The sequence below is a fragment of the Vidua chalybeata genome, chromosome 3 (assembly GCF_026979565.1).
Source record: "Vidua chalybeata isolate OUT-0048 chromosome 3, bVidCha1 merged haplotype, whole genome shotgun sequence".
Lineage (NCBI taxonomy): Eukaryota > Metazoa > Chordata > Aves > Passeriformes > Viduidae > Vidua > Vidua chalybeata.
Genome location: NC_071532.1, coordinates 9,201,178 through 9,227,165, shown reverse-complemented (window position 1 = coordinate 9,227,165; position 25,988 = coordinate 9,201,178). Strand labels below are relative to the sequence as shown.

Below are 25,988 nucleotides of genomic sequence, written 5' to 3'. Positions count from 1 at the left end.
CTTGTTTTCAAATGAGATGGTGTGTGACAATCAGAGTTTTTGGGGTGGGATAAACAGGATTTCAGCCATTGACCCCACAGGCAGAAGCTAAACCACAGCAGCAGTGGGACAAACAGGCCTGGCTGTCATTTTACCAGATTTCCTGATGTGATGCCACTGTGAATTAGCTGTCAAGAGCCACTGCTGTCCACTAGGGAGACAGCCTGAGAAAGAGAGAGGATGGAGACTATGGCTGACTAAATGAAACCTTCATCATCCTGTTCTTTTTACCTGAGAGAAAAGTCTGGTTGAAATGGCAAGCAAAAGCCATTTATTTGTCTGGGGTGACCAGGTGGAACAAGTACACAGTCTGTGGCTTCCAAGTTTTCTATTCAAAGCAGAACCTCCAAGGAGTAATTATGTTGCTCATTAATCTCTGCCCAAATGCCACAATTAGCAAGGTGTTTGTTGTTACTGCCAGCAGTTCATTGGGAGCAGAACTGTTCTGTGGCTGTGCCACTTTTTTTGGGTTCTCAGGAAAGGCTGAAGCATGAGAAGGAAAGCGTCTTAAATCTGCTATGCTTCAACATACAAATTTCTCTTCCCCTGCCCCAGTGCTGTGAATCCTTTAATGCTTTTCTGAAGAAAGCAAGTAATACTATGAACTCAGGACAAAGCTCATACAGTGAGAAATATATTTATAGGATTCTCTTTGGGTGTATTTACATAGCTTTAGCTAACACATAAGGCCACAGACAGAATGCTGACTTGAATTAAAAGGAGGAAAAGCCTGCACTCAAAGTCCTCTTTTGTTACTGGAGGCCAGTATCCTAAACCAGTGTAAGTTTAGGATAGTAAAGGACATTGTATTAATTTGGTCCCATTAAGCTTTAAAGACATAAACCATGAAGAACTAGTGGGGCTATGATGTATCTTATTATGGTAAAGGTAGTTGCTTTGATATTGCCATACGTTTAAAGAAGTAACACAGCATTCAGGAGTAATGAGCTGGGATCTTCCTGAGGTTTCAAATCCACAGGTCAGCCTTCTTCCAAAAAATGCCTTAACTGAGGGGTGAGGCATTTTCAGTCTCAGCCATTCTCTTTCTACTTGTTGAAGTTAGCTCACAGAACAGAGAGGATTCATGGTATAAAGAAAGAAAATAAAAAGCCAGCCTAATTTATAAAGGGCTTTTTTTTTTTTTTTTTTTTCCTGGAAGGAGTAAATGTGGACTTTGGTCACCATGCAGAACTGCTTATGTTTTTTCCACTGGTAAGTCTTCTAATAGAATGTGTAACCATCCAGAGGTAAAAGGAAAACCTTCCCCACTTCTGCATTAATGTGTGCCTCAGAAATATTTTGAGATACCTAACTTTTACCTACTAGTGGACTTGAGGAGTCCCAGGGTAAATGGGGGTTTTTTGCATGCTCAGGAGTACTTTGTAAGTTCTCTTTAATTCAAAATCCCTGTATCATATAATAACTTTTGTTACAATTTATGATTGTGGCAAGAAGTTTTTGCAATTTAAATAAAATAACAAAAGCAAATTTTGATTATTTCATTCTGAACACGCAAACCACCAGGAAACATGAAAGCAACATTGTTGTCATGTCTTAACAGTTTAGCAAGAGATTTCTAGTTCAATGCAAAAGTACTTGTCTTAAGCTTCTCTAGTTTTTCTTCCCTGGTGATTTTTTTTAGGCTTTTCTGTTTCTCCTGGGATTCTTTCTCACCTGGCAGCCACGATGCCAACCCTTTCATGCTTTCCAGCTACTTTCATTCCTGTCCAGTTCCCATCACAAACTTGTTCCCAAGTTGGGAGCCTGGAATTCTCACAGACGTCTCCCTTAGCAATGTGCTCTGCTTGGCGAAGCAGATCCCTGGAGTTCACGCCAAACAACAGCAGTTCAGAAATCTCAGGACAACACGTGCAGCTTTCAGATTCAGGTGGGCAAAAGGTGCTGGAAAGGAAATCTGAACCTAAGTCTATTGTGCAACTCCTGTGAATTTTTGCCTTGGATAGTGATTCTAACTGATTTTATTGCAGGTCAGGGGAAGGTGCTTGGGTTTTATGGTGGCTTGTAATAAAAGCTTTTAAAGTATTGTAAACTTGATTTTTTTTTTTTTTTTTTTTTTTTTTTTACTTCTTGAATCATAGTCATCCTGCCTCTCATACTGAGAGAAGTTCCACCTTGTAGATAAAAATGAAGAAGTCCTTAAGTTAGGAAAGCTAAGTTATAGGAAGCAGGGAATATGTTATATTTAGGGGGAAAAACATAAGTAAGATATAACACAAGTGGCTATAGCTTCCCAAGGTGTGAGAACATGTTTCTGTAGCTAAGAAGGCCTGCTCTCTGTCAGCAGTCTTGGTTTTTCTCACACTGATATATAGTTGCATCACTGAGAGTAAGCAACTACTTGTAAGCTGCTACTTGGCATCTTCTCTTGGCTATACTTGGCCAGCCTTGTCTTCTGTGGGAAAACACCAAAGGGTAAGAAAGAATAAAAGAGCAATTTGCAAGAAATCAAAAGTTGATTTCCAAATGGGGGAGAGGAGCAAAAAGAAGTGGGAATAAACAGTTTTAAAGGGAAGAGAATATAAATGTAATCCAGACATGCATCCTGGATTCCTTTGAACTTCTATAGTGAGACCTGACTGTGATACTGTGAGCCACTCCCATAGTACAATTGAAATTCTAATCTCATATTCTTCAAGCTAGGTCAGGGCAGGTACTCTCACTGAAAGAGTCTGGTCTCCTTCTTGTCCCTGGAACTCTTATTTTCTTGCTGGTTTACACTGGAAACTGTACTGCCCAGTGAAGAGTACAGTAGAGCTTCAGAAATACTTCTGACAGTACAAATGAGGGGAATTGTGAGGCAGCCTGTGGGTGGACGAATCACTGAATCACAGAATGACAGATCCACAAAACATTTAGGGTTGAACCCCCTGCCAAGGCAGGGTCATTTTAAGCAGGTGACACAGAAACTCATCCAGATGTCTTTTGAATGTCTCTAGAGAGGGAGACCTCACGACCTCCCTGGGCAGCCTGTTCCAGTGTTCTGCCATACTTAGTCGAAAGAAGTGTTAAGGTGGAACTTTTTGTGTTTATGTCCATTACTCCCTGTCCTGACTCTGGGCACCATGGAAAAGAGTCTGGCACCTTCGTCTCAGCACTTGCCTATGAGATACCTGTATGCATTGGTGAGGCTCCTCCCAGTCTTCTCCAGACTAAACAGGCCCAGCTTCTGCAGTCTCTCCTCGTAAGAGAGATTCTCCAGACCCCTCATCACCTTGGTGACCACCCTACTGCACCCTCACCATTTAACCCTTGTTTTTCTTAAACTGTGGAGACCAGAATTGAACACAATACCCCAGATGTGGCCTCACAAGGGCTAAAGCTGCTGACGCTGTTCCCGATGTCCTCCAGGATCTCATTGGCTCTCCTGACTGCAAGGGCACTTCTGACTCATGGTCAGCTTGCCATCCACCAGTGTCTTGTCACCCACCTGTCCTCCCAGGTCCTCCTCAGCAGAGCTGCTCTCTAGGTCAGTCCCCAGCCTGTGCTGGTTCTTAGGGTCATTCCAGGACCCTGCACTTGTCCTTGTTGAACCTCATTAGGTTTTTCTCTGTCCGACTTTCCAGCCTATCCAGGTCCCACTGAATGGCAGCAGAGCCTTCAGGTGGATCAGCCTTTCCCCCCCAGTTTTGGGTCATCAGCAAACTTGCTTAGGGTGATTCCTATCCCTTCATCCAGGTTGTTGACAAACAGGTGGAATAAGACTGGACAGCAGAAATCTGACAGCAAGAGCACACTAGGACAGGGGCAGGTATGACTGCTTTTTATTGAAACTGACTTCAACCTGCCTTGTGTGTAAAACTAAGGCTTGAAAGTGCAGAGGCACTGTAATATCAGGGTAATTTCCAGCTGGATCTGGTCAGTGCACTGTCTTTGAAATATGCTTCAGTTGAATTTGCACTAGAGGACTGGGCTAGCTGACACTTCTCTACCTGTTGTGATGAGTCTGGATTTTTATTGCTGGAAACACAAACATGAACATATCAACAGTTTGCTTAACATTTCACATTCTTATTTAAAGGGATAAACACTGAGCCATTGCTTCAGTCTACAGAGAGCCCCACAAAAAACCTTTCCAGACAAGATGCTCAAGAAGAGAAAAAGAAAAAGAAAAAGAAAAAGAAAAAGAAAAAGAAAAAGAAAAAGAAAAAGAAAAAGAAAAAGAAAAAGAAAAAGAAAAAGGAAAAAGGAAAAGGGGGGTGGGAAGGGGAGGGGAGGGGAGGGGAGGGGAGGGGAAGGGAAGGGAAGGGAAGGGAAGGGAAGGGAAGGGAAGGGAAGGGAAGGGAAGGGAAGGGAAGGGAAGGGAAGGGAAGGGAAGGGAAGGGAAGGGAAGGGAAGGGAAGGGAAGGGAAGGGAAGGGAAGGGAAGGGAAGGGAAGGGAAGGGAAGGGAAGGGAAGGGAAGGGAAGGGAAGGGAAGGGAAGGGAAGGGAAGGGAAGGGAAGGGGGAAGGTAAATTACACAGCTGCTTTGACACATTGCTCTTGCCTTTCACTGGGAAGCACTAGTTGAAAATTAAAGAACTTGGGCACCTCTCCTATTAAAGCATTCTGGAGGTGGCATAGCCCCACATGTGAGACCTGTGAGAAGGGACAGGTGGGTTCTGCATCCCTTGCTGCTGTCAACCTACTGTGTCACCTCTGCCTCCTCAGCCATGTTCTGGTGCAAGGCAGGTGGGAAGGTTGCAGAAACAGCATTGCTTTACAAACTTTGGTATTACTGTTTTTGGACCAGAAAGTCCTTCCAGTGTGTTGCAAATTACTCTAGTAGCACTGTCTGTATTTACATGATGAAGTGAGTTATATAGTTCCTGCTTCAGCAACAATGTGTGTTATGAATGAGCAAGTAAAGGCTTTTTGCTCCAGTTGTCAGTCATAACTTGACCTAAAAGAGCAACTTACCACTAGTTGGCACTCAGAAGAAAAATTAATTGAAGTAGAAGCTGCCTTCTACTAGCCAGTAAGCTTAAACAGGAAGGTACACACATTTCCAATTTTGTGAAATAGAACAGAAAATGCCTTGTTAGAAATTCTCATGTGTACAAATACTGCTTATTAAACTGTTTAATGAACTGGCTCACAAGTCATATAATTATAAGTGCACAAGTTGTTCAGAGCTGTCTAGCAGTGCCTTCACTGCCACGTTCTGTAGTGAACAAATTAAGCAAGCACTACAAATCTCTATAGGCAGGGAACATGCATCTTACCATTTATCCTTTCCATGATTCCAGCACTAGATTTGAGGAACAAACCCCTATTTTTTCCCACAGATTGCATCCTTCCACCTACTTAATTCAATTGTATGTTGTAAAATGTTTTCAAAAATCAAAACCTTGTGTATATTGTTGAAAACAAACATTTATAATTATTTTAGGTTGTTTGTTTTTCATTTATTCATTCTGTAAAGGCTTTGTTTACATTGCCCTTTTTCCTGCTGCTTAGAGAGCAGTCAACTAAAAGAAAGGGGCTTCTCTGAAACTTTTCTTGCTGCTAAAGAAGAAGAAGAAAAACCAAAGGAGGAGATGTCACCATTGAGCAGGACGGGACCAAGGAGATTTCTTCATCCTACTTTGGCATAAAGGGGAAGATGAAGACTGGAAATATAGAAGCCAGGTGAGAAATTATCTTAGTCAGTCAGTCAAACTGCAAATACATGTTTTCCATTGGCCACTCTTTGTGTTATATATGCAACACAACAGCTCTTTCCTTTGCTTGAGAGTGGCAAGTGTGCATGGGCAAAAAATGGGCAGGTCTATGGCCTGGCAGCTGATGTACTTCTGTATAATGGAATGCTGATCTAACCATATGGATGAACTGGTTTTGTTCAAGCATAGAAGTAAGGCAAAAGTTGGCAGGGAGAGGTAAAATCTACTGATATGCCATCACTTCTGCAGTGGCCATCAGTTTATGATGGCAGCTCATTCATCCCTGTCTTTCTTCTTCCTCTTCAGCTGTGCCAAGGCCAATTTTTATATGCCTATATATTGAACAGGGCAGTGAAGTAACCCTTGTTAAAATTATCTGGAGAGAAGTGTAACATTTAACTTGGATCACTTTTCTGATCTGGTTCATCACTACACTGCAAAAGGACACTGGGGGGCTCCTCACAATGGGCAAGAAAGGCTGGGCTGGCACTGGTGATGGAAAAAATGCTCAAAGTTGTTCTCTTTCCTCAGCTGATGCAGATAGAAGCAGCAGGTGTTTGGCATGCTGAACCTTTCATCAAGTATAAAAAAGAAGCAGCAAACTTGTAGAAAAGCACAGACTGAGAGCAAATGTCATGAGAATTTTCGTGTGTTAACCATATGGGAGTTGGACAGAGAAGGAAGATAGGGACCTCCAGAGCAGAAGGCTGGGAAGATGTGGCAGGACCATATCCATGTCTGGGCAAGTGGCCCTGTCCATGAATGCATTTTTGGATCAGCAGTGAGCTTCTGAAATCTGTCTCCCAGTCACCCCTACTTGTTGTGCTTTGGTTCACATTGTGATGTTACCGTGAGCCGGATGAAACTAAAGCACAGAATGTTCTCCAGCTCTTCATGACATTTTCACTATGGCACAAGGCTATATTTGGTTTGAAGCAATCCTCTCTGAAATGAGTATTGCCTAATGTTGAGTCCTCTTTAGCAAGAGTTTTCCCTACAAATCTAATACTATTAGCTCATGGTGTGGTAACAGAGACAGACTGACAAATCAAAAGGTTTCCACGGTAACACAGTGGTGCTGGGTTGAGATGGAGTGTAGGAAGGACAGTGCTGCACAACCAGCACTTCTATTAACCCTAGAATTTTTTTAATATTTAGTAGAAATTGTGAATAAGTGACTAAATCAAGGCTCAAGCACATTTCCTTTGAAAAATGTATGCTGTACTATGCTTCATTTTGAGCCAGCTTTCATTTTGGCCCTCTGCAACATTATAGGCATTACTTTTTTCTACTCTATCACTCTTCATCATCTAATTCAAGCCACTCTATCAGAAAGATAGTGAGTTCTTTGTGATTATCATCAACTGTATTCTGAAGAAAATGACTGAAATGTTTTTCCTTTTGAATATTTTTTACCTATTTCTAAGGACCAACTGATACCAGCCAAAAAATGTTGCTTGCTGAAAGTATAATTAATGCTTGGTCTGGACAGGATGTTTTAAAGTGAGAGTTGGATTCACACAATAGGGACATTTTACTAACAAGCTTCACATTTTAAAAGAATTTCAGGGACCGCTTACAGTTCTAAGCTCCGTGTCACCTCCACACAAATTATCAAAAGAAAACTAACTAGAATGTTACAAATAAGTACCTTCTTGTTCCTTGCCTAGGCAAGTCACACCAGCAATTGGTATTAGACAGAAGACTTCTGGAAAATTTGTTGAACTGTTGAAGAGCAACTTAAAACTTTTATCATATAAAAACAACAGAAGGAGCAACAGGTACTGTTGCCATCGGTGTATTCACTTTGTTTTTTAACAAATTCTCATGGACAGAGATATTGTGTGGGCTCTGATTTGGTTCATTACATAGTAGCACATTTTTCCACTGATCTTTGATGTCATAATGGAAGACTTTTCCCCAAAGTAAAAAAGAGAAGGGCTATATTATTAACTCATGATCCATTCATCCATGATTTCCCACTGGATTCCTCTGTTTCCACCTATTTTCTGGGTCATAGTTTGTGCCCAGGTCTTGAGACACTTAGTTAAATGAGACATCAAGGTTGACTCCATTTGCTCCATAATAACTGGTCTCTTGTGTGCCACTGCTGTGAGAATGGGGGCATTTCCAAATACAGGTCTTGTACAAAGGTCAAGTATAGTGAGAGTGTTCTGCTTTTTGCCATGGGTACAGTTTGAGATGAACTTATGCCTGACACCTCTAGGTGTCAGACTCAGCATTTGGTTCGGTTTGGTGACTCGGAAGTTTCATCACTTGTGTGTTTCATCACTCAGAAATTTTCTCTATATCTCCCTGGCCAAATAACATCTCAAAATGACGTATTTCTGTAAAAACTATTATAAAAAACTACTGGAAAAACTACTGTAAAAATTGTTGTAAAAACTACTGGAACTTCCTCTGAAAACAAAGAAGGACAGAACTTTTCTTATCTTCTATCATAGAGATATTTAGCACCCTTTGACTCTACAGAGTGAATGGAGGCATCACATAGCGACAGCTTCTAAAAAGGTGCTTCTCACACCTTCCCTGGAATGTCAGGGCTGCTTCTTATGTACTCAGTTATCCATACCATACCCAGGGTCTTTCAGACTTCTGGTGTCTCATTTTTTTCAGTTATTGCATCCTAAATCCATTGGCTTTCTCTTTATGTAAGATCAGTCAGAATAAGTTTTCCTGTCTGCAATAATCACCAGGGCAGAAATATTCACTTCTGATGCCTCTCAAATGCTCTGTCACAATCCACTGAGCACACTATCCTCTGTGTCAGACTGCTGTTAAGAAAGGGGTCCTGAGGCCTCTTTGAAAGTTACATTCGTAATAAAGTTGAATCATCATGTGGCATCCACATTCCTAAAAAGGAGTTCAGCTACTGACACTGATATACCCCCAAATCTGTTTCACTTGCTGAATTTGTAGGGCTTGGATTGCACTACTAAGACCTATGGGAATGGAATACTTGCATAAACAGGCAAAATATATTAATTCTTTTTGATAGATTAAGCAATAAAGCTTACTGCACTTCTGAAGTCTGTGGTTTTAAAAACATAGCAAGGGTTCATAAATATTCACAAGGTTCTGTGTATTATCATAGATAGCTGTCCAGAAGAAACCTGGAACATCCTTAGCAGAGGATTAGTGACTGATATATACCACAGAAGAACCCCTTCACTGACCATGGTGAGAGAAAAACATGAGGAAGCAACGCATTTTTGCAGGTAAATCTGTATACACAAGAAACTGATTTGTGTGTGCAGTGAGAAAAAGATTTCTTTTAGAATCCTTAAAATCGGGTTGCTAAATTCTTACTTATCAGCTAGCTTCTTTCCAGGGGTATCTGTGTTGCTTTTGAACTGAAACACTTATTTAGCCATCTAGATTAAAAGTAAAGCACCTCACTGAGGGAGGCCAGCTCTCAAAACACTTCTGCAGTTAGGGTCTTAAACTGAGTAATGCCAAATGCTTCCCATAATTTGCTGAATATCTTTGGATTACAGTGAAAGCAATAAGAACTCATGTTAATTTTTTTTTTTTTAATAAGGTCAGGCTGCTGATAGAGTAAAGAATATACTCCTCACATTCACATCAGGGTAGCACATATTTCTGAGGTTAACAAAAAGTGTAGAGGACACATCAATGCCAACAGCATTCTTATTTCAGGAATACTAATCTTTAGATCAGACTGAGGATGTGTTTGATACAATATAAATTTAAGAAGTTGGAAATTCAAGAGAGTAAGAGAGTTGTTTTTGTTATTTGTAATTACTAAATGCTGTAAAAGTTTTAGTTTAGTTTGTTTTTTGTTTATATCTTCACAGAAGAAAAATAATTTCTTAACACAAAATCCCTGCAATTAATAATTTTGGAACAATGGGGTTTGTAATGGAACTAACTAATTGTAGGCTATGCAAATGCCTCTAATAAAAATTGAGCTTGTTTTCAATCAAATCAAATAAGAATCTTTAATGTGATGAAATCTGTTAGAATTAGTAGGTGCCATCTACTATAAACACAGGAGAGATTATTTTCCTCTTTGCATTTCAAAACTAGTTCTTAATTGATACAAAATTAGCATAATTTATTGATTTTTATTTTTTGGTATATTATGCAAAGTAAAAAAATTATTTTTCAGATCTACTTGTCCATTCTTCTTCATTTCAAAGATGATGGTAATAGTGCAAAAGGCTATTTTGTATTTATTAGTTTGTATAATTTTCTCCTACACCTGCCTTTCAGCAAAGCGCTTTCACTGTCTTAAAAATTAATGTTTTCATTAAAGATCCTTCTTTGATCTCTAGTTGACCGTGATACATGTTCCAGATGTGAGTGTTTGTGGGATTTGGCAGTTCATGAAACTACTAATGAAATTAAGTGCTGCTTTTACCTTTACTGCTGTAAATTTTGACTGTGGGGTGACGTGCTGGTGCAGAATTACTGCAGTGCCAAATTCTGCCAGCACTGTATTCTCTGCCTGCTGACCGTGCTGCCTTACCGAGGCAATTACTTTGACTTTTTCATAATAATGCATATTTTTAAAAGAACTTGCATGGATTTGTTAATGTCATTAGCCATAGTAGCCCCTAGCATTTCCACACAGATGTTTATCCAAAAATGCCTGCCCAGTATAATGTGTGCATCTTTTCACTCACTTTTTCTAATTTATGAGCTAAAACTAATTGCAAAAGGCAGCTTGTCCTCCCTGGCTATGTTGGCCCTGTGCTGATTTATGCAATCCAAGAATCTGCTTTGCATTTTAAAATCAGTAACCCTGTTAGGAACACAAGATGACTGCCCACTGATAACAGTTCACTTGTGCTGCGTGACAACTTGCGCTCGCTGGAAGCAATGAAAGTCCTTTTCAGAGCAGCACGACATGCCCAAACCTGCCCAAACCTATCCATTCCTTTCTTTCCAAGCACTTTGTTTTCACACCTTTCCAGGCACAAATCTTATAAGCAAGAGGGTAAAACCAATTGGGATGTAGTGTGCTGTGTGTATCTGGTGCCTAAGAGAGCCTGGACAGTGCTCAAGGCATCAGCCTGTGGCTCCACCCCTGCAGCACTGAGGTTGTTCTGCTGGCACTTGGTGTCAGCCAGAGGATTCTGTGATGGTTATTTGTTTGTTCCTTCAAAAAGTGCAGCTTGTTTGCCATTTTTAATGCACAATTTCCTTATAGGATAGAATTTGCACACTTTCTGGACCAATGGCAGCAGCCAACGTGTTGGTGGTTGGTTTATTTTTTCCTACCTGCATCTTGCTGAAAAACCTTGTCTTGGAAAAAAGACTCTTGCTTCATGCATGTTCTTGCCTCACAGGCAGCCCTGCCTCAATTTGCCTCACGCAGAGGTGTGCCTGGCACGCAAGCAAGAGTTTCAGTTTGTGCAAAGTGCTTAGCCATTTCTAATGTATTTCCTATCTGTGTTCTGCACCTAACTCCTATTTGTAATTTACAGCTGGGTTATGAACTGTTTGGCAGCAGCTCCAAAGAAGTGTCACAGGTGCCCCTGGTAGCCTTGGATATTGCATTTCCTCAGGGCAGGGCCTGTTTTCTAGCCTTGACTTAACACAGTACTGTTCAGTCTGCAGTGGAAAATGCTATACATAGATCTTGCATCTTACTTTTGTTCTAGTGCATTTTATTTCAGAGTAACTGGTCTGGATATGGAGGAGTGGTAGGCTGGACATAACCACACAGGGGCTCTATTTGCTCATTCAATTTGATTATTTTGAGAAGAATTAATACTTATATTGACTGTTGCTGAGCCTTTCTCCATCATGCTTTTAACCAGAATATTAGTCAAGCTTATTTAGAATAGAAAACAGCAACAGCAACAACATTAGGTAATTAATTACAAAGAGCAGCAGGATATAGGGAGTTTGTTTTTCTCTTAGTATTTGTGAGAACTTTCACATTTTAGTCCTGAGGTGCTAAACTCTGTTACTGAGAGGGAAACATGAGGTCACAGCTGCCTCATGGCTGAGGTTATATGCCTGTAATTCATGTTTCTTTTCGAGTAATAGCAAAGGACAGATGGTGGCTGTACGTCATGAAGGGAACTGGAAGCTCAGGTTTTTTTTGTTAGGCAGGAAGCTCACAAATAATTTCATGTCAGATTAAAAATTAACCAAAAGTTAGATCACAGTCATATAAATAAGCTCTGCTTGAGGATATGTAAAGTTTTGTATTCTTCCCATATTTCTGAGTGCATTTCCAGATCAGTCATGTCTTGAGCCATTGAGTTCATAGGCAAAATCTCTTCTGAACACCCACATTTAACCCTTGGAGCATATTTACCTGTGGAAAGTAAGTACTTTATCCCATTTCTTTCAGGTCCATGGCTAATCTGACTTGTAGTAATGACTGGGCAGATGAAAATACAGCCCAGTCCTCAGCTTTGCATGATTGCAAGGCTTCACAGATACATTGGCAGGTAACAAGCTGTGCCTTCTACAGGTCTGCCCTAATTTAGCTCTCTAAATACAAAACATGTTTTAAAGCCTCTAAATTAATGGTCATTACGTTGTCAAAAATTTAAATTGGAATTCTTTCAAGCTGCTAAATATAACAAATTTTGCAGGTGAACGGATGCATGAGTGTTCCCAGGGAGGAAGTACCTTAATTTTGACAAGTGCTGATAACTGCTTGCCACTCCCAGCAGTATCAGCATATGAGGGACATGCCCAAGCCCTCCAAAGATCATGCCCAAAGAAGATACATTTGAAGACAGTCCTTCATTGCAGTCTTGTATGCCAATTTCATACTCTTTGTTTATCTTGTGAACAGAACATGAATAGACCAGCCCGAGACTGTCAGGAGCCAGGAGTTGACTCACCCTTTGGAATACAATAGACATCAAGCTCGCTTACTGCAGAAAGAAAAAATTGCCCAGAGCAACTTCAAAGGAGCAGCTAGAATCACTGGAGAACATGTGAAATCAGCAGAAATGCAAGTAAGCTGTCTTCTGTAGAATAAATACGTAGTTCTTATCAATTAATATCCTTCCATAAAAACATCCTGTGTTTTTACCTGTATCTTTCAATTTTCTACACAAGGCAAATTATTCATGCCACTTCTTTAGGATGGTTAGATATATGGTGAAGATTTTAATTTTAATAAGATACTGCTTTGGTTTGTGTTTTAAATGCACATAAAAAAGAAAGTGTTCTTTTGTATTAAAAAAAAATTAGGTTGTGCCTACCATTTTTTAAGGATGTTAAAATGTTCCCATATTCCTCATACTTCTTTGTACTGATTTGCTCAGCTGAGCTGACTCTAGAAAAATTTCCAACTCCTGCGTAGTGAACTTTCCTGCTTGTAAATATTAGGGCTCATTGTGCCACGTACAACACAGTTAATGGCCATCATTCTCATTCCTGTGCTATTTGTTATTATTTTTTCTTTAAACTATCCTGATCTTTGGCTTTGAGGTATTTTTATGATATCTAGCCCTGTGTCTAACAATCTAACCTGCCTAATAACATCCCCAAGTCATTTATTATGGTTTCTTCTAAATTCCTTCTAATTCCTATTATGGTTTCTTCAAAAGGGATTCTATCTTTTCAAAGATTTTATTTCAGACTTCTTTGTGATAAAATCATCTCTGATTATCTGTGGCTATTATCCCTATTAAAAACAGCTGGACATAATATGACTTAAGGGGCAATTTTCTAAAAGAATTGTTGGTAATCAGAGAAAAAAATGGTAAGCCATGAAAAACCAATAACAGAGATGAGGCAGCTGAAAGATATATTTTTACAAAATAAAAGAACGGGCAATGGTAAAGCTCCGAAATGTCTGGAACAATGTTCTGCTGCAAAAGGACGTCTAAACCAAACTGATATATTTGATAGCAAATTGACAATTTAAATTACTCATGATCAAAGAAGTTTCAGAACCATTAAAACTGGCAACATAGTACTTTTGTTCAAAATTTCTATACTTTATTTTTCATTTGTACATTTTTGAGATACATATTTTTGGACTATACATATAGGGAATGTTTTTTCTCCTTATGTTGCATATTTGTCTACAAGTATCATTTTCAATAGGAAGTGTTTCAGTGAGGCCATTTTAATATTTTGATTAAAAATATTTTGAATGTGCTCTCTGCACGCTATTTTAAAATATCAGTTTTCATTCCACCTGGGTTTAGAAAAAAAATTTAGAATTTTTGCCAGGGAATAGTTGTGTTTCTTGACTATGCCTAGCTCTAGAGATGGAATTTGATAGAATTAATTTAATTTTATGTTCCCACCTGAAATACCTAATGAGTGCAGATTCAAAAATTCCATTTTCCACAAAACAAAACCAAAATACTTTTGGGGTTATTTATCTCTATAATTCCCAACTTCAGAAGTCTGCTGCTTCTAGAAAATGGTTGGATGTGCCAAATTCAGAGCAGGCAGCTCACAGCTAAGAAAGGGATGTGATCAGGAAACAAATGGGAAGACACACAAATGAAGGGAAAGTGAGAAAGGGTTGCATTTGACAGTTGGTTGACTACAGAGCAAACTGCACATTTCTAGCTCAACTCCACCAGTATTCTCTTTGCACTATCCAGCATTAGTGCCCTGAAGGAAAAGGACTCAGTGTTTGCATCAGCATGGGTGAAGGAAGAAGGCAAAAATAATGGAGATGGATGCATATGGAAATGTTGTCTCCAAATTTCATTACTTTCATTTTCTTTTCATTTGAAAATTATGTCTTTGCAATGCCCTGCTCTTTGTAAGACGGATCTAACTATTCCTGTGCCCTTTTAGCCACATGAAGATCTGATTACTTGACATTCTTGTAATTAAAATCTACCTTGTATTCTAGCCTTTTCTTAAAGACGTTGACATTTAATGCTGATTATTTGCATGATTAGCTGAATTTCATTATTTTCATCAGCATGGACTTGTCTCTGCTCATTTTGTAACAATTGGTTTGTTTTAAATATAAGAGTTTGCAAAGTAATATTTTTTATTGTTTAGGGGAGGTTTTTTTCTTTGTTGAAAAAATTTCAAACGTGATTTCTTTTTTTTTTAATTGCATACCTTAATACTGTAGACCTTTAAGCAGAACAAAAGGCTCCATGCTTGCTTCTGGATATGTAAGGTGGGCTATGCCTAGCTCAGAGCAGGCAATGGCACAGCACACTTCTATTTTTTCACTGATAGATATTAAAACAGCAGATTGCTGGACTGCAGGAGGAGCTCAAGAGAACTGAGCCCTGCTGGCGTGCTGCCTGCAGCAAACTGAGAGACCAGGCTGAGTTGCTGACAAGGCAGAACATGGAGCTTCAAGATGAGCTCAGAGTTTCAGAACATCAGAGAGGGGAAGCAGAAAAAAACCTAACTAGGAAGGAAGTCTAGGTAACTAATTTACTTTCAGTGCCTAAATTAAAGCCTCCTAAAAAGCGTGCTAAAAATAATTCTACTCTTCATATATATAATGCCATTTAGCTTTTTGATAAAACATCTCTTCAACATGGAAAAAATATAGTTGGACCTTCTATTAAATCTTAGATCTTATTTTATGCTGTAAACTTTCTGGAAGGAAACACCATCAGTGGTCTGCCTTACAGAGGCACAAGTTGGATTCTTGAATAGGAGTTATACTGGCATGAAGCAGGAGGGATAAACAGGGTGGAAAATATAGCTGGCTAATGTAAATGTCTTTGCTAAGCTCTGGAAATCAAAATGATTTAATCATATGTTTACAGAATGTCTTGTAATTTTTTAATTCAATATTCCACTTGTTTAATGTACTTGTAGGATTTTACTTACTTCATTAGTATATAACTGAGTAACTTCTTGTAAGAGAGTTAAAGGAAATTAAAGTTACTCTACACAGGAGAGAACAAGTCTTGATGAAATTAAATGGTTCAGACTAGAATTCAAAAAACCCTGAAATGTGGGTTGAGTGGATAATTTCTTTTCCTTGTGTGTATTCAAGGGAGAAAAATACATGCTTTGAGGGATCAGTTTCATCCTATGTTTGTCAAGGAAACTAGAAAAAATAATTATCTCCTAAATGGTATAGGCTGATGAGATGAACCCTACACTTCCCTAGAATGGCTGAACCTAGAAGAAAATGAAATTGAGCCATTTTCTCTTAGGCATTTCTCTAATTTTCAAATCTAATTTCTAGTGAGGTATCTTTTAAAAATGATAGAACCACCAATGAACTTGACCTTTGCTTTATTGGAGTAAGGAAGTTCTGTGTCTCTTTTTTTATTTGATTGTAATGTACTTGTTAATGAAAATTTTCACCTGACACTTAAATTTCATTGAAAATGTAATTTGAAGTTAAATTTCACTCTATTTTTACCTTTCCCAAACTGAATTGCTCTTATGACTCATCCTTTTATAGACTGTGAAGGTCAGAAAAAAATATCTGTATTAGTCACAGGTACAAAATTAAAATAGATATAAATTCCAAAACAAGGAAGGATAAGAAAGAGCTAATTGACTTCTGCTGTTGGCCAGATTTCTGTTTGATTTGTACCACTTTGTTGATGTAAAACTACTACTCAAGACACTGAATATTTTTGTTGTGTGAAAGTAATACTAGGATAGTGTATATGGAGATGCTAGGACAGTACCTACAAAGTTTTTGTCTAATACTGGGGACTTTCAGACCCTAGCAGAAAAACATGTGGAATGTCATTCATTGTGTTTAAATATCTTAATCTTTATGAAAAGAAAATGGCTTAAAATTTGTATCAGATGGCTTTGAAGGCTGTTTGATTCTACTAGGTGTGACTTGAACTTAAAATTACATATTTATAACAAATTCTCCACTAGGTTTCAGAAGTTATTCTGCGAGGGACAGCATCTTCATCCAAACCAGAAGAAAGTTCATGGAGAGATAATCACAAGAGCCACAGCATCTCTCATGTGGTGCTGAAGATATCTTTGCCAAAACACTTCCTTAGAGATGTGAATAATAAGGTATGTATCTCTACTGCCAGTAGTCACTTTTCCAGAGTTTCAAATATGTATTTAAGAGGATGTTCTTTGGAATCAAAATTTCCACAAATGAAAGTGTATATAAGCATGATCATGTTTTCTTGCTTCTGCATAATTCTACATGAATTGTCGATTTTCTTCTGGTTTTGCAGTAGCAGGGGAAAAAACTTCTTTTTCCCCTCTTTTCTAGACCTAACTGAATTGTGTCTTGCTCTCAATGAGTTTTCCAAACTTGTTGCACCTGCTACTCCACAGGCTGACTTTACAGAGAATCTCCTTGCCTTGGCAAACCATAAATCTAGTATTTTGCCATTCTAGGCTTTACTTGCCAATATGTAGTAGTGTCCTTCTCCCAGGTCATCTCAGTGGGAAAACCACTCCGATTTTTACAAGTTATGACAAGTTAGCTCAGTATGTCAAGTGAGATGCTGATTTCTGCCTGGTGTGCCGATGACTGCTCCTCCACAGCCATCTTATCACATTTCTAACACATCTCAATGTTTAGAATTTAGATATCTAACTATCTCTTTATGCTTTTCTTTCTCTTTGCTTTGTATTTCTTGCTTCCTATTATGGACACCTTGGATATTACAAGTCCCTTTTCTCACTTTTGGTCAGATTTGGTTGAAATTTATGCTTTGTACAAGTGTACAATCTCTCTGAAATTCATCTTCTCTACTGGAAACTATCCCTTTGGCTAAAGGAAAACTTAGATTAGCCAACACACTCTGCTCTCTGCCTGTTTAGGGACTGAATTAAAATGTAAAAGATATCAGATGAGAAGGGAGGCAACCGTTCCACTATAGTGAGCATGACAGCGTGTGTTTGAAAGTCACTAGACAGTAAATTCAGCAAATTCTATACAGTTCCAGATATGAAAAGAGATATTGATAATTTCCTCCTATGGTACACAGCCACGGGCAATAGATATTGTGACTTCAGCGACAGTTTTGAGAAGGGGGAAGTTGAGGACAGCAGACTTTTGGGCTCACTGCTCTCTAGGCTTTCACCATCCAGCCAGGACTGGATCCAGTCCAACTGGAATCCAGCACAAGCATGAGTTAGACTGGTGGGCATAGTGCCCAGATGTCCTGAGTGAACTCTAAAATGCTTGACAGAGACAGATGCTCTTTATCTGATCTGATGGCACAGAAAGGCTTTACAGTGAATAGAGTGGCTGCCAATTATTTGACTCTAGAATTGAATTCTCAGGTAAATGGAACGTTAAACAGAAGCCCAAAATCCATGTCATAGTAGTAGATCTGCATACGGTGACTCACTTGTATTTTCTTTGCATTTGAGCTCTTTTGATAGCAGGTAGATGCTTTCCCTCACAGATCCTGTGAATCTGGATAATTCCGAATTTTGGATACAGATGAAACAAACTATTTCTATCCAAAATTTAGAAACAACACATCAAAGTGAATGGATAAACAGCTGAAGAGTTGTCAGGCATTGGAATGGGCTGAACAGGGAAGTGGTGGAATCACTTGGCATTGTTGAAAAAATGTGTGGATGTGGCACTTTGGGACATGGTTTAGTGGTGGACTTGACAGCTCTGTGTCAGTGGTTGGAACTGATGATCTGAGAGTCTTTTGCAACGTAAAATATTTCATGGTTCTAGGATTGGAAGAAGACATGCATGTCTTCTATAACATATGTAAAACTAGCTTGGACTGATGAGTTTAGTCAGCTGTAACCAAGAACAAATTGCCATCTGACTTTTTTTTGTCAAATCTAATAGAATTTGAGGATATGCACAAAAAGAGTTGGCGAGCAAATCTGAGTAACGATCAACACAAGTTAAAGATACAAATTTTTTGTAGACGTGATTTTATGAAGTAAAAAAAAACCAAAAAAACATAACCAAGACATGATCCACATCTCTGGAAAAGATGTATTCTGGTTGTCTATAATACTTTAATACTTTTAAGGATGATCTCTATTTGTGCTGTAACATGACCTAGCTAGTGAGGAATGGTCCAGTTCAAGTTGTGCTTTAGTGAGACAAGAAAAATGTCCATTTTAACTGCACATCATTAGTGATTCTTTCAGACTATGAAAGAATGAACAGATGAGCCAGAATAGTTATTATTTATTAGTTATTAATATTTACTAACATGGATCCTCTGAAAACAATTTGATTTCTGAATGCAGCTCATTAGCTAGAACACGTTGCCAGTTTCCTGCCCAACGTGCACCTATGAATAGATATTCATTATTTCTATGAATAAAGATGAATTCATTTGCCTGGCAGGGTTGGAAATGGGAGGAGGGGAGGGGAATTCCACTGAAAGGTATACTGGTAGCATTTCTTAATGTTTCAGCCAAGGTCAAATATGCTTACTTCCAATCTTGATGACCTTTTGGGCATGTTTTTGGGAAATCCCAAACCTTTTGGGATTTTGATGACCTTTGAGCATGTTATTTCTTTACCTATGAATGTTCTTCCTGACAAATTACTATCTCTGAAGCAGGGAAGGTCTGTGACTATGTGAACAGACTTTCATAGCATTTGAACTTCATTGCTTTATCCATGAGTCCTTGTTGCTTTTTCTCGACTTTTTGATTTGTTAGGGGGAATATGTACCCTACATGACACAAACTGTGGTATTTGAAGGTAATAAGAAATCCTTATTTATGGGAATTGACAAATGAGAGATTTCTGGGAGAATTTGATGAAGAACTGAAGGTATTAACAACTGGGAGGCAAAAGCTCATTAGAAAATATAGCTGATTCTTGTTGAGCATGACGATCTAGGAGAATGTATTTTTAGAATTCCTGTAACACTCAGTAACAATATCTCCTCCCGTCCTCCACTGCCTTCCTGATAGCACAGATCTGTAGGGCTAGAGAAATTTCAAGAGGTCCCTGCTTTTGCCAAGAGCAGGATCAGTGTCACTGATGGCGATTCAAACTGCATTTCATTAGCTCCCACGACAAAGATACAGAATGAACTGCCTACATGTTCTTTTATGAAGTCGAGTTTCATAACTAAACTACACATCTTTAGTTGTCACCAGCTGATCTGGTGATTAAATGTTTATGTTTTCAGTGAAGACTGGAAAAAAATTATCTATCTTGTGCATGTTGGGACGCTGCTTCTTCCTCTAATCCTGTAGCCCCTTTGCACCAAGGGTCTGCATTTACTGATCATCCACATATTTCCAATGAAGAAAATTGAGATAATTTGATGGCTTTGTTTATGAAAGTGATAGAATTGAGAGACTCTTTATCAAGAACCCAGTCATGTGTGATTAGTCCAAATGCTTAGCATTTGAGTGTCTTAAAAAATGCAGAGCAAAGTTGTAGTGGTTGCCTGGGATACACTGATGGCTCTGAATTTTCAAATGATCTCTTAGAATGACATTCCTCTGAATGAAAACAGAGACTGCATGTGATTCATGTAAGCTTGTCTGGTTTCCTTTGACATTATTGCTTTAAAAATAGATATGCTAGTGTAAGCAATGCATATAAAATGAAATCTGGCTTTTACAATGGCATGTGTAACAAGCTGGAGTACTAGCACTACTCTTCATGGATGCTCCTTCAGCTGAATTGGCTGATACTTCTCATCATGTTCATGGAAACAGAGCTACTTTCTCTGACTCCATCTTGCCATAAAATATCTTCTATTTACAAGTCTTATGTAAAGTTTTTAAAAGCTTGAATTGCAACATTATTTCTATAATAAACCACAAGGAAAACAAATGCTGCCACATGCTTGTGTCTCACTGAAGCTGATGAATATTTGAGCTGCTGTGGCCCTATTGGCACTTTCTGAAGATGGTGAGCCAGCTGGCTCAAAACTAACCAGGCAGCAAGAAAATAGTTCATCTCTGCCTGATTCTACTCAGTGAACAAGGTTAATTCCCCTCTGTAGCTGCTGATGGGAGGGACTGGAAACATGTGGCTGCGTTCAGAAGACAAGGAGTGAGAGTCCAGCAGTCTGGGCTGAAATTGGTTTGAGCTGCTGTGAAACTGATCCAATGGCTTTTCAAGTTCTTTTAAATTATTTGGCAGTTTCAGTCTTGAGATATTTAGCAATGAAATGATGGATTGCGTGCTCTTTCCTTCTATCTCTCTGCAATATCTTAGCTAATATCTCTTCATCAGAAATAGTCTTAAAGGTCCTTAGGTCTATACCATTTATCTCAAGCTGAAGTCCCAGGCATATTTTGACAGTTTGCCCATCCATTTTTATTTGAAAACCTGATTATGTTTGAAGAACTCAGGCATATCCATGGACTCTCCCTGCAGAAAATATCACCAAATGTAAAATATATTCCTTTTAATAATAAATTCTATTAATTTATGTACTTTTTAGCAACCTTGACTGAAAGAGCTAATCAGTTGACTTTCTCCTGCTGAGAACTGTTTTATGCTTGAAGGAAAAATTTAGCCTTTTAAAATCCTGCAGTTTTCTGGTGTTGCAATAGGATTGCTTTCTTAGCTCCTTCCTTGTAAGCATACATTAAATTATAATGTCATTTATTAATATGAATAAGGCATCACCAACCACAGCAGCAGCAGATACCCTGATCACATGGAGAAAATTTTACAGCTGTCAAACATTGACCACAGCTATCAGAGAAGGAGCAGTGCAGTCTTCCTGTCTGTGCTTTGCTAGTCCCATGTTCACTGAGCAATAGCTCATGGACTTGAGTAAATTAAGCTGATGGCAAATATATTCTTTTCATTAATAGCTTACACACATCTTCTCAAGCAGCCACTCTTCAGTGTGTGAGACATTTCAAAATGAGAGTTATTGGTGCGATTTCCAACTTTTTTTGGATTGTTTCTTTGTTTCTTACCATCATGTACTTGGGAGCTGTAAACACCTGAGAGTCTTTGTGTAAATCCTGTAAATCCCAAGTATCTCATGGTGGTCATGCAGGAATATTTTATGTTTTCTCTGTGCTCTGCTCTAAGATCTGCATTAAAAATTGGGGTAGTGCTTTTGAGTCTCCTTGATCTTTCCAGTCCAAATAACTTCTATAGTTTGGTTGAAAATTTTTGCATCTCATTTCCCTTCTGTGGCTCACACATCCCTCAGGGTCCTACAAGTCTTGTGTCAGCCTTGATTGATGGAGATGTATGAGATCAAAACATAGAAAGGTTGGACATCCAGCAAGTAAAAATGAACTGTCATACAATATATTTTACTGGACTCAGCTCAGTTGTGATAACCTAGAGAGAGCTGGCAAGGTGGTGGGACTGAGGGATGAGAGCCTTTCAGCAGCTGCTGGCCTCACCTCTGCCCCTTGGATTAACCTTGGCTTACATTGTTCCAAGCACAGAGAAATGTGGGAAGCAAAATCAGACTCCAAATGTAGAGTTATGTATAAAATGTGTGTGTGTGCTTGAGTGTGTCTTTTGGATATGCCCACACACACAATTAAATATCCTCCTAAAGTTTTATCCACTTAATGATGCACCCGTTGTAGGAGGATTTTTTTAACGCTATTTGAAGATATTTATATTAACTTAATACAAATGTATTTACACTTTTTAGGACACAAATAGCTCTGTGCAAAAAGCTGATCCTTTGAGATTAGTGACCAAGGAACATCAAGAAGAAGAAGCATCTGACTGTTCCAGAAGCACAACACCAGCTGGCAGGAGGACCCTTCATCACATCACAACACCAGCTGGCAGGAAGACTGACACCTTTTGAACTAGACAAAGTAAGCCAGCAGCAAGGTCTATTTAAACTGACTTTATTTTATTTTTATGATATTGTTCAGAATCTGTATTGGGATCCTGATCCCCACTACTTGGCCTTTTTTCCCTGGAACTGCAGATTTTTTTTGTCACTAATTATCTAAGAGGCTGTTCATACATGCTCTGCAACAGTCTGAACCAAGCTTAGACACCTGTACAGTATCCATACACAGACAGCTAAACTCCTAGGAAGGAGAAGTGTATGGCACACTCTTGCCATATCACTGATAGCTCCCATACTGAAGTGAAGCATGACTGTAAGCCAGGGCCTCTCCAATTTCCTTCAGGTTGTACATCAGCCCTCTCCTACTGGAAGAAGGTATAATGGTAGGAAGTCACCTGGAGCTGTCTCACATCAAGTGGTTGTTTTAAGGAGACCAGCTCACCCTCCTGTGTAAAAGGTAAGTTCTGTGGAAACCTCCTGCCTGCTTAAAGTGGTCTGCAAATGCCTTGGAGAAACTGGTCCCCACCTATTGATTAATAAAAAATGTGAGTCACTAAAACACATCTATGATTCTTAGAAGTATTGTCAAGTTCATATTTTACAAGAGAGGGAAAGCATATTGTGCTGCCACCTACTTACTCACTGAGTTTGTTGTCCCAGAGGTTCAGGAGGTGGGAGAATGGATGTGGACTGCATTTCATTTTGGTGCAGGACAAAGCACCTTTGGGAGGATGGACAAGCTGTTAGCAAACATTATCAGTGTAAGAAGCAATGTACTGCAAGACTCTGAGAGCTAGCATCTTCAAAAAGCCTGAGATAGGTATGGAAATGTTATTCAGCAATTTTCATGTGCTTTCAATGATCCCTTTTTCTTTAATTTTTCTTACAGGGACCCTTTTGCCCATTTCATATAGCTCAGAAGACACTTTCCTCTCACATAACTACAGGAAAGACACTTGCAGCTTTGCACCCTGCAAGAACAATGAAGAAGCAGAGGTATTTTGCCATATAACTCTATAAAATATAGTTACAGTGAGTCTGTGGTCTTAGTTTTCATAAACAGCGTGCTAACTCCCATTCATTTGACAACAATACTCTCCTGGCTTTATTATTTTTCCTTTACTCCTTATATAAGTGCAGTCTTTAAAACAATATTGCAATGGCTTCAAATAATAGGCTAGATTCCCTTGTCAATGTAATTCTGCACAGATGTTGAACATTTATGTTGTTAGTTAGCATTTTAATTTTGTCTCAGGAAGAAGAAGCTCTTAAAAAGACAGGAAAATTGTTAAGAGCTCAGAATAAAGTGGCTTTTGTGACCACACACAAGAGAAATGGCATAACTGCATATGACAACAAAGTACCTACAGACAGTTCTCCTGCTTTTCTGGATGATGAAGTAAAGGTTTGAGCTACTTAAAATTCCAGTTCTTACATGAGCAGCAACTGTGTTCTTTCCATCTGTGAGGAGAAATAAAACACACTAAGAAAAAGAAAGTATTCTGTTCCCACTTCCTATGCTATGCAGTAGACAGATTTAGAGATGGATCTGGCAACTTTAAGCATGGTGTTTATAGTTATTTAGTGAAGCATATCATTGCCCTGTGGGGAGCAGTTCTTCCTATTCCTTCAGATGCCATAATTCAAAATTCACCACATCTTCAAACTGTAATTAACATCAGCTCATAACTGCCCTGGACGCTGTGTGCCAGATGTCTCTTGACTTAAGGCTCCTTTACACACTGCCAGATGGCAAAGAGCATTTATGATAATGGTAAACTGGAATTGTAACATCAGAATAGCCCTTAGTTACATAGATAGCACCACCTAACAGCTAAGAGCTGTGTAATTTGTTTAGGAAGAGTGACTCTAGCTAATACAAATACCTTTCTTTGTAAATCAGTAACTCGACACTCAGAGATAGTTCTGCTCTCTGTTCCTGTGCTTATTCTCTCCATTTTGCACAGCATAATTTTGCCAGAATGCACTTTTATCACCTCATTTTTGGACTTCCATTTTGCTATCTTTTGCTTTGCAAATGGAAGAAAACTGGAATTAATGTGCAACATTTCTAGTTACAAATAAAATAGGAAAATTCATTGCAAATACAAGGCAATACCAGAAAGAAGGTAATCTTTCCTCTGTGTGTGAAAGTAATTAAATTTTTTGCACCATTGTTTTAAGTTAGGGAATATATTTTAAAAACATTTCTGTTTATATAACACTGACTTTGAGGTTTTTATAATATAACCTCCAAAATCAATATTATCTAGAAGGTCAAAGTTACATCAAGAAAGGAGAAAGCAAGGGGAAGAGGTGCAGAAGAAAATAGAGTATCATGATGGAAAGGTAAAAGAAAATAGCTTTATTTATTTTTTTTTTTTTTTTTTTTGGTTGGGAGATATTCCATTTTTGTGAAAATTCTGATAAGATTAGAACAATATGACAAAGATGTAGTGCATCTTCTGGTTAGTGTAGTGCCTTCTTCTTTAATGTTACCAAAAGAATTATACCATGGTATTTGATATATCCTGAGTAGAAACAACTGCTACAGTTAACACCAGGCAAAATTATTAACCAGAGGCTATGCTGGGTATGAAGTCTTCTCTAGTGACTCTTCTCTAGTCTCTTACAGACTAGTGCCCTTTCTGTAGAAGAGCATATTAATGACATTATTGTCTGCTCTCAATAAGAAGTCTCAAGCAAATTTTTAGGTCTGTGCATGCAGCCAAAATGAATTCTGTAGTACTGAAAGTCCATGCAGAGTTACTTGGAAATAAATGGTTCTTTACCTACCACATCAGCAATCTGTGTTAATACATCAAGTTCAATCATTTTGATTCACACAGTCCAGAACCAGGCATCTCTCAACTGGCCTGTGCAGAAGATGTGTAAGCATATATGAAATGAATCTGGTCAATAATTCACTAAAGTTGGTCAAGAAGAAACCTGACTGTCTTCCCTACTGCTGCAGGGATGTGCACCTTATTTTGCTTAACATTAAAACAAAGTGGTGGGGTGAGAACTTGGAACATGTTTCTTGTGAAAAGAAAATTTCTTTTGTCCTCTTTTACACACAAATGAGGCAAAAATAATGCCTGTGCTGCAGAGATATCTTTAGAAATAGAAAGATGTAGCATGACTTCTTTCAAGATCCAATTGAATTGGAAGGCAGTGAAGTGCTGCTCATCTCCTTTGACTTCATCTGCATTGGATGCTCTGTGTGTTTGAAGGTAGAAGAGGTGCTTTCTGATGGACTCTAAATCCTCACTTTCCACAATGGTACTAAAAAGGAGATTGGTGCTGATGAAAGGATGACATTGATCAGCTTTTCCAATGGAGATGTAAAGAAGATCATGCCACATCAGAGGGTGGTGGGTAACTTTTTGTTTTGTTTAAGGAAAATAAAATGATTAACTGATTATAGCAAGGTTCTATAATTTATCTTTAGCTATCAATTCTGAGAGAAACTGATGAGGAAGGGTGTTGGTTTAACAACCCTGAACAATGAAAGTTCAGGAGGGGGGAGTACCTGGATGGCACTGTGAAAACTGTGTTCTGGAACGGCAGACAGGAAACCAAGTGCTCCACTGGACAACTCCAAATCAAGGATGAGGAGGGAAATCTCATCCTAGGTAAAAGGTGA

At 38.7% G+C, this 25,988-nt stretch overlaps 1 pseudogene; it reads left to right on the top strand.

Annotated features, from left to right (window-relative positions):
* The first annotated feature begins 1,833 nt into the window (after positions 1–1,833).
* LOC128786521 (centromere protein J-like) lies at positions 1,834–25,988 on the top strand (annotated as a pseudogene).